Here is a 13,021-nt window from a genome sequence, read left to right as displayed (position 1 = left end):
GGTTGGGAGATTTTAATGACTGCTTCTATAACCTTAGGTTTTATATAACTAATTAGATATTTTATATGACCTAGATTTATCTTTAGTATTTCATAATTATCAAGAAAATCTTCCAATTTATGTAGATATTCCTTTTGTCTGGTTTATAGGCTGTTGATGTAGCTAATGATTCTTGAAGACCTGATGGTTGTTTTTTTCCCTCATTTTTCTCTTATGATGTCTCCCTATTTACTTTGATTTGTGGATTAGAAAAGTGTCACTTTCCCTTTCAGTTAGTTTGGCTGAGTGTTTATTAATCATCTCAATTTCTTTTTTTAAATTTCATTTTATTAGATATTTACTTTATTTAAATTTCAAATGCAATACTGAAAGCTCTCTATACCTCCCTCCCCCCCCCGCCCTGCTCCCCTACCCACCCACTCCCACTTCTGGGCCTGGCATTCCCCTGTACTGGGGCATATAATTATTGCAAGACCTAGGGGCCTCTCTTCCCAATGAAGGTCGACTAGGCCATCTTCTGATTCATATGCAGCTAGAGACACGAGCTCTAGTAGTTTTCCTGATTCTTTATTTTGTTCTCTCTGTGTTCTGTTTTCTGTTTTAGTGATGTCAGTCCTGAGGTTGATTATTTCCTGTTCTCTACTGCTGTTGGGCACGTTTGATTATTCATTTTTTCTAGAGTTTACAGTTCTACATTTCTGACCTTTCTCCAATTTATATATGAAGTGATTAATGCTATTAGCTTTACTATTAGCATAGATTGTGTCCTATAATGTTGGGTGTTTTGCTTTCATCCTCATTGCATTCTACGAAGTCTTTAATTTCTTTCTTTTCTTCCTTTACACATTGCTTGTTCATTGGAGGGTTGTTTTATTTCCTTGAGTTAGTAGGCATTTATTTTTGTTTCTGTTGCTCTCAGAATCCAGCTTTAATCCATTCTTCTCTCTTAAGATACAAGTAATTATTTCAATTACCTTATATCTGTTTCTGCGTTCCTTGTAACAGAGTAGATAGTTAAATTTGTTGATAGTTCTGTGAGGGGCTAAGAAGAAGTTATATTCTTTTGCTTTTGAGTGATTTGTTTTATACATATATTTGAATCCTTTGATTCCTAACACCACATAGATTTCTCATCTCTGCATTTAGTTTATGACTTGTAGACTTGTCAATTGGTGACAATGGGGTGTTGAGGTCTCCCCAGATTAATGTGTGTTTTTTGATGTTTTATTTGAGCATCATTAATATTTATTTTATTCATCCTTACATTTTACACAAATGCAGTTGCATTTGAGGCAGAGATAACCAGAATTTAATGATAGCATGTGGATACTATAAAGTATATTTCCCCATTCTTTGGATTGAATTTAGTTGCTCATCTATTTTATTAGATATTAGAATTGTTACTTCAGCTTGCTTCTCAGGTCTGTATTCTTGGAAAACCATTTTCCCTCCCTTTGCTCTCAGGTACCACTTATTTGTGTTGCTGAGTTGTATTTATTATTTATAGCAGAATTAAGAATCTGTTTTCACATCTATTCTATTTGCATGGTCTTCACATTGTTGGAAAATGGTGAACATTAATGTATATAAATTCTAACATTAATCAATTTTAATTTCAGGTATCATTAGATTGCTAGTAGTAGCAGATATGTGTCTCTCTGTCTCTCTCTGTCTCTCTCTGTGTGTATGTGTGTGCTACCATGTCTTTAATTCTACAAAAAAGAGAATTATCAAGAAACATTGTAAAATTCACATTAAAAATCATTCATTTTAGAGAATAATAGTTTAAAGGAAGGAAATATGTGGATATAATAGTATTTATGAGTCATTATACCTGTTTATAAATGCTTCTAGGTCAATAGTTGAAGAGAACCACAAGGCTTCTAGTATAATAATTTAGACATTTGACTGAAGTAGAAAATGTATAACTAGATTTTGTAGTCTTATCCAGCTAAGCATCAATGTAAGTCTCAAAATCAGCAAAGGAACATTATACAGCTACTTATCAAAGTTTCCTTGTATACTGTAAATCAAGAACTAGTATATAAATTATATAAATAATAAATAAATCTGATCATCAAAGAATATTTTAGCATGATTTTTAAAAGTAATTAGACAAAATATTCTCAGAAGCTAAAATTCAAATGACTGAGCAACAAGATATGAGACAGTTAAACATTCTTAGACACAAAGAAACAGAGAATTAAATCCAATTTGAAGAAGTAGTGGAAAGTGGGAAACATAGAAGGGAAATTGGAGGAACTAATTGGAGTAACAGCTAAAATTAAAGTTCATTTGTGGAATATTATTACAAAAGAATTGCCCTAAAGTACTTATATCCATGAAAGAAGTGTAAAAAGAATCACTAAGTAATAGGATAGTCATAGCCTCAGATGGCCAGCTCTTTCAAGTAAATGACCTGTTGAGTACTGACATTGGATGATATTTAATTAAATTGTTGGCCAAAGGAGTCCATGGGAACCTACCAACATCTCAAGAAATGAGTAAATCATCTTTTATATTATTCAAACTGATGGCAATGACTCATTATTAAAGAAAACATCAATATTACTCTTTGAACATGGAGCAGTTGTCCTTATAACTTTATAGGGGCTGCATCCTCTCTTCTAAACAATTGGCACAGTAAGATAATTTGATGGTAGTAGAAATGTAAGCAATAGAGAAATCTTTGATCCATAATGTCCTGCCTACAAGATAGTTAGGGAAATGTTAGCTCAAGATTTGTGTGGATAATAAGCAAAAAATATCTCATTTATCAGAATAGATAATTCACAAAATTTAGCCAAGGATACACTGAATGAATGATAAAGTATGAGATACTAAATAGTCTAGGTACCTATAAAACCAAATCCTATTATTCACAAATTAGTTGTAAAATTATTTGTAATCTTCTTTCTTCTCTAGTTAGAAGAAATCAAGAGGTTAACACCGAGATATTATGTGGAGAGTAACAACTTAAGTATGAAAGAGATGTCTCCATTAAATATCTGCCTACATGCCTCAGGAAACATCATGGTGTTGGAGTCAAATGAATGCAACAGCTGGGCAGAGAGCACACAAAGGAACCAATTCCTTTTACATCAACAGTATTGGCACTGTAGAAAACACAAAGATTTAAACAAAAGGAATATGATCTCCACGGATCTGCCCCAGTTGGTGTCCTAGTGCAGAAAATTGATGTGGACATATACCTCATCTCTATCCCGGAAGCAATGCTTGATTCATAAGAATCTTATGATGCAAAAGTCTCCAAAGAAGAAGACTCATCAGAGAAGTAAAGTGTTCTTAATGTTAGACTGCACGGTTGGCAAAAGACAACCAAGAGGAAAGGAATCACACTGCATCTTTGGAAGATCTTGTCTGAAAATGTCATGTGATGGTTCTGAGCCTCAACACTGTTATCTAATAACACATACATACATACATACATATATACATACATACATACATACATACATACATACTAATAATTGCATACATATATACACATGCACATACACATATATACATACATACACAGACACATATGTGTGTGTGTGTGTGTGTGTGTGTGTGTGTGTGTGTGTGTGTTTGTGTGTATGTGTATTATACTGTCCAGGTTCCATTTATTGATAATATTACTTTATATTGTAAAATATTAGTTTCTGATTTTCATTACTTCTTTTGGGCTCCACCCTTTATGTTCTTTTAGTTATTGTATATTTCAATTCTGATGTATTGTTTTAATTTAGTGTGCTTTTGTTTTTTCTTTTATGGCTTTGGGGTTTTGTTTGTTTTAATTTTAGTTTGGCTCTCCAATTTCATTGAGTTTTATCTTTATATTTGAAGGAATTAATAAAAACAATGGTAGAGTGTGACAGAATGTATTCTTTCTTACTATTTTGTAGCTAGGATATTATTTTCTAAAATATATTTTATATGTATTTTCTGTGTATGTATTTTTCTCTACCTGCTCGTCTGTGCATGACATGAATTCACTGCCTATGTAGACCAGAAGAAGGAAAAAGATACACTGGAATCGCAGTTACTGAGAATTGTGATTCCCAATTAATGTTTTTAAACTAAATTGAGGTCCTCTTCGAGAGAAAGAATTATTAAGGTGGTGTGCCATCATTACAGCCTCTTTTTTTCTTTTTCCTTTTAATTATTTTATATTTACATCCAGCCATTAGACACCTTCCTAATTCTTCCTCCCACAATTTCTCATCCCATTCCTCCTCCCTCTTGCCTCTGATAGAGTGCTCCCTTACCTCCCACTCTACCCCTAAATAAGGCATCTCTTTTCTCTGGAGCTTCAAGTATGTCAAAGACTAGACATCACTTCTCTTATTGAGGGCAGACCAGATCATGTTTTGCTATATATGAGCATGGGGCCCATGTCCATGTATGGTGCCTGGTTGGTATCTCAGTTTGGGGTATTCCCAGAGGACTGAGTTAGTTGAAACTGCTGGTCTTCCTATGGGTAGGCCCTCTTCTTCAGCTGTGGGAAGCTGCAAACGCCATTACAAGATTGCACTGGCTACCCCTGGCCACCACCCGTGATTATGGGTAAACAACCAATGTGTGCATGTACATAAGAATTTTTTGCTGAGTCACTGCCTGGCCCGAGGCATATTAATGAGGTAATGGTAGCATAACCAATCACGTATGGGCATGTCACTCTTAGGCCTATATAAGCAGCACCATTACTGGGGCTCTGGGTCTTTCGCCTACAAGTCAATGCTCTCCCAATAAACGTGTGCAGAAGGATCCTATAGTGGCGTCTTTCTTGCTGCAAGATGGTCCTTAATATGGATACATCCACATATATCCCCTAATAAGACTATAGAGCATTATCCCACCATGGTGGCAAATATGGCCCATAAAGGTATAAAAAGTCCAATTACTCACTTTGAAAAAAATGCCTGATAGCATAATTATTCCATATACTGCTGCACAAATGCAAATATTGTGTGCTACTATAGATGAATGGGCCATTCTTAGATGCAGTTATTCTGGTTTAATTGATAATCATTATCCTAAACGTCCTTGATTACATTTTATGCTATTGCATCCCGTGATTTTTCCAAAGGTGACAGCTAATACCCCTATAAAGGGAGCTATTGATATTTATACGGATGTATCCAAAACAGGAATTGGAAGTTATGAGATTAATTAAAAGTCTGTAATTTGGCAAATTACACCAGGAGCCCCTATATTGGTGGAATGTTTGGAGGGTTTAGAAGTTTTTAAATGGTTCCTTATGCCCATAAATATTATCTCTGATTCTGTTTATGTAGTTAATGCTGTATTTGCATTAGAGACTGCCGGAAATTTGAAGCAGTCTAGTCCATATCTGAAATTTTGATGAAAATACAAGTTTGTATTTTGATGCATGAGCATCCCCTTTATATTCAACATATTAGAGCACACACATCTTTACCTGGACCTATGATTAAGGGAAATGCAATTGCTGATTCAGCCACCAGAAATATGGTTTTCATATCACAATTTTCTATAGAAAGTGCTAAGAATTTTCATCAACTTTATCTTGTGTCTGCTTCTACGCTGCGACAAAAGTTTAAGCTCACATGAACAGAAGCTCAAGACATTGTTCTACAGTGTGGTAATGTGCAGAATTTATTAATGCACCTTCTGTGGGCGATCATCCTCGCGAATTTCAACCCGTAGATGTTTGGCAGATGGATCTGATGCATATCCCAGCTTATGGTAAATTACAATATGTACATGTGTCCATCGATACCAGCTCTTGTGTTCTATATGCCTCTCCCTTGACAGGGAAAAAAGAAGTTCATATCACATCTCACTGCTTAGAGGCTTGGGCTGCATGGGTCAAGCCCCTATTGCTAAACACAGACAATGGTCCTGAATATACGTCTTCTAAATTTAGTCAATTTTGCAAACAAATGCAAGTGAAACATATTACTGGATTGCCCTATAATGCACAGGGCCAAGGCATCATTGAAAGAGCTCACCGTACTTTGAAACAATATTTGCAAAAACAAAGAGGGGGAATAGAGGCTATGACACCAAAGATGGCTCTATCCCTTGCAATATTTACTCTCAATTTCTTAAAATTGGATGATGCTGGAAGATCATCAGCTGAAAGGCCCATTGAAATGGTCAAATGAAAAAATGTCCTTGATAATAAATGGTATGGCCCAGATCACATATTAATCAGCTCCAGGGGAGCTATTTGTGTTTTTCCACAGGGAGAATATAATCCACTTTGGGTTCCGACGTGACTGACAAGGACCATGAAAGAGCAAGATGAATCTCAAGATGATCCTCTTATTCTTACTCCTGATGATTGAGACCGGGATAAGTATGCCTTTGTGGGCCATAGTATGATCATGGCCAGTACCCTTACTGGTACATTCCAATTCCTCTACCTTGCCTTTGTTTTTTGCAACTCAATGTTTTTTAGATGTGCCTTGTGCACGACAAACTCCTCAAGAGCCACGGGTGTATAATAGTATGAGTTTTCATTTAAATTATGCACTATGCTTTGTGCATAATGTGGATAAGCCTTTTACACCCTGTATGTTTTTAAAGAAAAAGATTATCTCTAATTGCGCAGATCCCATTTACCAAAATAAAGTGAGCTCTGGAGTGTTACTTAATGCTTTAGTGCAAGCTGCTCAAGGAGCACAATCAGGCTCAAGTGATATTGGAAATAATGTAACTCCACCTATAAACATAACCACTATTATGAATAAGGGAAATGTGACCATTTCCAAAAGATCACAATGGCCTGTTCACAATGCTACTGCTATACGCAGCATGCATTGGTACCATCCGGACCTTGCATTTCGTATAAGTTTTTTCACCTTGTCAATCAAATATTTTTCCTCGGAAACAAATAGCAAAGGGTTTTGGTTTTCACCTCCATTGGATTTTGCCATAATGAATGATAAAGGAGATGCTACAGGAAAAGAAAATATTTGGCCATATTACCAATGGATTTTAAGTAAAGAGGCAGTTGCTAGTACCAGTTTGTCAGCCTTTGCATTGCTGACTGGAATCTTTCACGAGATATTGAATGTTTCTATCACACTTTCCAATATCTCTACTCATTAGGATAACGTGACATCTAATAGAGTTATCAGAAATATGAGTACTTCTCCAGTAGAAGTCTGTGTCAATCCTCCATTTTTCTTTATATTGGCTCAATTTCAAAATAATACAGAATGGTTAGACTGTACAAATGTCACTTGTTTTTTGACAGAATGCTAGAATATAACTAATTTCTCAGCCTTAGTGGTACATTTACCAACCTTTGTCTCTGTGCCTGTTGAGGCAGATCCAGAAAAGTTCCCAATCATGAGTCTTGTTCGGCAAAAGAGAGATTTTGGAATCACAGCTGACATTGTTACTGCCATTGCAGTGTCTGCAGCATCCGCTGTTACAGCAGGAATTACTATGGCCTATAAAGTCAATACTGCTGATACCATAAGTCAGATAACAGAAAAAAACATCTGAGGCATTGCTTACCCTGCAAAGGGTGCATTCTCATATTGCCTCAGGAATAATGTTAGTAAATCAAAGGGTAGATATTTTACAACATAATATGCAACAGATGATGGATGTCATACAAATGAGTTGTGTCACATCAACTCCGCATATGTGCATTACTCCTGTTAGGTATATTAATAATTCTTTCATTAAAAGTACAGATTTATAGAATTATCTGAAGGGGAACTGGTCACAGGAGCTGGAGAGGTTGCAGACGAAGCTGCAGATACAGATCCTGAACCTTAATGGAACCAGAGTGGAACCAGTGACCCGTGGAGACTTCACCTCTTGGCTTACCTCTGCAATTTCTTACTTTAAGGAAAGGGTGGGAGTGATTTTGTTTTTGCTGCTATATGCTGTAGCCTGGTGTTCATGCCTTGGTTGGTTTGCTAATTCAGAACTCAACAAAAACATAACAATGTGATTATAACTCAGGCACTTTTAGCCATTGAAAACGGTGCCTCCCCTGATGTTTGGTTATTTATGCTCAAGAATTAGTTGGCACCTGAGTTCTCTGCTCTTGCACCCCAAGGATTTATAGATCCATTGCACTGGGATGAGAAAGACTTGACGATCATTGATCAGCCCTTGCACTTCGCTGAGGTTTCCTCATTGCACACAATAGGGTGATCATGATTTCTCAGCTAATTCATTCCTTAAAAAACTCTTGCTCTTTTGCAGAGTTTGCTCTAGGTCATTTAGCAATTACTGTCACTCAGAATCACAGTATCCAGACAGGCGACCTTCCTCATGCACAGATCAAACTAAGACATGGTGCCTGGTGACGATAGCGTTACCCTATGATGGGTAAGACTGTAACATAGAGGAACAAACTAAAACAGGAACCATGGCAGAAGGACATAATTGCATAGGCCTAGTCCCGCATCATTTTATTAAAATAAAAAGGGGGAGATGTGGGAAGCCGCGAACGCCATTACAAGATGGCTCTGGCTACAACTGGCCACCACCCATGATTATGGGTAAACAACCAATGTGCACATGTGTGTAAGAGTTTTTTGCTGAGTAACTGCCTGGTCCGAGGCATATTAATGAGGTAATGGTAGCATAACCAATCAGGTATGGACATGTCACTCCTAGGCCTATATAAGCAGCACCATTACTGGGGCTCTGGGTTTTTTGCCTACAAAGTCAATGCTCTCCCAATAAACGTGTGCAGAAGGATCCTATTGTGGCTTCTTTCTTGCTGGCAAGTCAGGTGCTCACATTCGGCTCCTTAAATCTTTCCCCTGAGTCAAACATAGGGATCCTTCTCTTCAGTCAAGTGGTTGGGTACATGTATCTGCATGTGTCTTAGTCAGCTGCTGGAAGGGTCTTTCAGAGGACATCAATGATAGGCTTTTCTTTTTAAAGAAACTATATAGTCAGTAAAAGTATGAGGCCTTAGTTCTACCCCCCAATCCCCATGAGACAGATTACAATTTGGGCCAGTCAGTGGACCGCCTTTCCTATAGTCTCTTCTCCATTTTTCCCTGTAATTATCTTGGACAAGAAATTTCCTGAATCAGAAACTTTGACTCTGTGTTCATAACTCTGTCCCTCCAAATAGAGGCAGTGTTTATCTCCTGAAAATGGTCTCTTTGTGTTCCCTCTCCCCACTTTTGTGCAATTTGTTTAAGAATACCTCCATTAAGTCCTGGGAGTCTCTTACTTCTCAGGTCTCTAGTACTTTCTAGAGGGTCTACCCATTTACCTTCCCTGGAGGCTGCACATTTCAATTAATTCTCTTAGATCTCTTGACTTTCTCCAGCACCTACCTCCAAAAACACCTGAGATAGTTCCATTTCCTGTCTGCCTCGTGCCTCTCTCTGTGTCCTGGGATTCTTTTGTTCCCCCTTCTAAGTGGGATGGAAGCAATCTCACTTAGGCTTTCTTGTATGTTAAACTTCCTAAGATATGTGGAATATGTCTTGTGTAGTCTGTACCATTTGGTAAACATCCAGGTATTTTTGAGTTCATAGCATGCATAACTTTTTGGGAACTGGATTATCTCAATCAGGTTGCTGTTTTTATGTTCCATCTAATTGCCTGCAACTTCTTGATGTCAAAATGTTCAATACATGAAGAGTATTCGTTGTTTGAATGAACCACAATTTTTATATCCATTCTTTGATTGAGGGACATCTGGATTGTTGTTTCTAGCTTCTGCCTATGACCAATAATATTAGTATGAACATAGTGGACTACATATCCTTGTGGTATGTTTGGTGAGTCATTATTTGGACATATGTCCAAAAGAAGGAGAGCTTGGTCTTCTGATAGAACCATTTCCAGAATTCTCAGGAAGTTCCAGACTCATTTACAGAGTCATTGTTCCAGCTTTCAATTCATCTAAAAATGAATGAGTGCTCCTTTTTCTCTAAGTCCTCACCAGTATGTGCTTGAATTTTTGATCTTAATCATTCAAAGTCTTTAGTCACTAGGGAAATGAAAATCAAAACGACCTTGGTATTCTACCTTACATCCACGTTACAACATCTTAGTGTATTTTAAATATAAAAAATTATATTAAATAGAATCCTAATTGTTCTTTAATTAGAGATACAAAGGAATGGATTTAGATGAAATGATATAATGAGAGGAACTGGGAGTTTTATAGGGAGATCAATCCATATTCAGAATATATTGGGTGAGTAAATATATATTGAATGAATGAGATAAAAGTAAACCAGTTGTTTCATAACTTCTGTTAGTTTCACTGTGTCCTTGTTTAGTTTCTGTTTCCATGATCTGTCCACTGGTGAAAGTGGTGTGTTGAAGTCTCCCACTATTATTATGTGAGGTGCAATATGTGCTTTGATCTTTACTAAAGTTTCATTAATGAATGTGGCTGCCCTTGTGTTTGGATCATAGATATTCAGAATTGATAGTTCCTCTTGGAGGATTTTACCTTTGATGAGTATGAAGTGCCCCTCCATGTCTTTTTTGATAACATAGGGTTGAAAGTCGATTTTATTAGATATTAGAATGGCTACTCCACCTTGTTTCTCCAGACCATTTGCTTGGAAATTTGCTTTCTGTCATTTTCCATGAGATGAATTTCCTGTAAGCAGCAAAATGTTGGGTTCTCTTTTTCAGCCAGTTTCTCTCTTTTTTTTTTTTTTTTTTTTTTTTTTTTTTAGATAGGAACAACAGGTCCCCCAGGCAATAGGAATGAAAACAGCAGAGAGAAAGATGTGTGGTGGGAAGCTTTTCTCAATTTTCCAGCACTCAGCAAAATTTATATATAGTCACTCCCAAACTTTTTTTTTAAATTTTTAATATTTTTATTACATATTTTCCTCAATTACATTTCCAATGCTATCCCAAAAGACCCCCATAGCGCCCCCCACTTCCCTACCCACCCATTCCCATTCTTTTGGCCCTGGCATTCCCCTATATTGGGGCATATAAAGTTTGCAAGTCCAATGGGCCTCTCTTTCCATTGATGGCCGACTAGGCCATCTTTCGATACATATGCAGCTAGAGACAAGAGCTCCGGGGTACTGCTTAGTTCATCATGTTGTTCCAACTATAGGGTTGCAGATCCCTTTAGCTCCTTGGGTGCTTTCTCTAGCTTCTCCATTGGGAGCCCTGTGATACTTCCAATAGCTTACTGTGAACATCCACTCCTGTGTTTGCTAGGCCCCGGCATCTTCTCACAAGAGACAGCTATATTTGGGTCCTTTCAGCAAAATCTTGCTAGTGTATGCAATGGTGTCAGCGTTTAGAAGCTGTTTATGGGATGGATCCCTGTATACGGCAGTCTCTAAATGGTCCATCCTTTCATCACAGCTACGAACTTTGTCTCTGTAACTCCTTCCCTGGGTGTTTTGTTCCCAATTCTAAGAAGGTGCACAGTGTCCACACTTTGGTCTTCATTCTTCTTGAGTTTCATGCGTTTAGCAAATTGTATCTTATATCTTGGGTATCCTAAGTTTTGGGCTAATATCCACTTATCAGTGAATACATATTGTGTGAGTTCTTTTGTGATTGTGTTACTTCACTCAAGATGATGCCCTCCAGGTCCATCCATTTGGCTAGGAATTTCATAAATTCATTCTTTTTAATAGCTGAGTAGTACTCCATTGTGTAAATGTACCATAATTTCTGTATCCATTCCTCTGTTGAGGGACATCTGGGTTCTTTCCAGCTTCTGGCTATTATAAATAGGGCTGCTATGAACATAGTGGAGCATGTGTCCTTTTTACCGGTTGGGACATCTCCTGGATATATGCCCAGGAGAGGTATTGCTGGATCCTCCGGTAGTACTATGTCCAATTTTCTGAGGAACCGCCAGACTGATTTCCACAGTGGTTGTACAAGCTTGCAATCCCACCAACAATGGAGGAGTGTTCCTCTTTCTCCACATCCTTGCCAGCATCTGCTGTCACCTGAATTTTTGATCTTAGCCATTCTGACTGGTGTGAGGTGGAATCTCAGGGTTGTTTTGATTTGCATTTCCCTGATGATTAAGGACGTTGAACATATTTTCAGGTGCTTCTCTGCCATTCGGTATTCCTCAGGTGAGAATTCTTTGTTCAGTTCTGAGCCCCATTTTTTAATGGGGTTATTTGACTTTCTGGAGTCCACCTTCTTGAGTTCTTTATATATATTGGATATTAGTCCCTTTTCTGATTTAGGATAGGTGAAGATCCTTTCCCAATCTGTTGGTGGTTTTTTTGTCTTATTGATGGTGTCTTTAGCCTTGCAGAAGCTTTGCAGTTTCATGAGGTCCCACTTGTCAATTCTCGATCTTACAGCACAAGCCATTACTGTTCTATTCAGGAATTTTTCCCCTGTGCCCATATCTTCAAGGCTTTTCCCCACTTTCTCCTCTATAAGTTTCAGTGTCTCTGGTTTTATGTGAAGTTCCTTGATCCACTTAGACTTGACCTTAGTACAAGGAGATAGGAATGGATTGATTCCCATTCTTCTACATGTTAACAACCAGTTTTGCCAGCACCATTTGTCTAAAATGCTGTCTTTCTTCCACTGGATGTTTTTAGCTCCCTTGTCGAAGATCAAGTGACCGTAGGTGTGTGGGTTCATTTCTGGGTCTTCAATTCTATTCCATTGGTCTATTTGTCTGTCACTATACCAGTACCATGCAGTTTTTATCACAATTGATCTGTAGTAAAGCTTTAGGTCCGGCATGGTGATTCCACCAGAGGTTCTTTTATCCTTGAGAAGAGTTTTTGCTCTCCTAGGTTTTTTGTTATTCCAGATGAATTTGCAGATTGCACTTTCTAATTCGTTGAAGAATTGATTTGGAATTTTGATGGGGATTGCATTGAATGTGTAGATTGCTTTTGGCAAGATAGCCATTTTTACAATGTTGATCCTGCCAATCCATGGGAGATCTTTCCATCTTCTGAGATCTTCTATAATTTCTTTCTTCAGAGACTTGAAGTTTTTATTATACATGTCTTTCACTTCCTTAGAGTCACGCCAAGATATTTTATATTATTTGTGACTATTGAGAAGG

The sequence above is a fragment of the Mus caroli genome, unplaced genomic scaffold, assembly GCF_978045245.1.
Source record: "Mus caroli unplaced genomic scaffold, Mus_caroli_1 scaffold_8, whole genome shotgun sequence".
NCBI lineage: Eukaryota > Metazoa > Chordata > Mammalia > Rodentia > Muridae > Mus > Mus caroli.
This window is presented reverse-complemented; position numbering follows the sequence as displayed.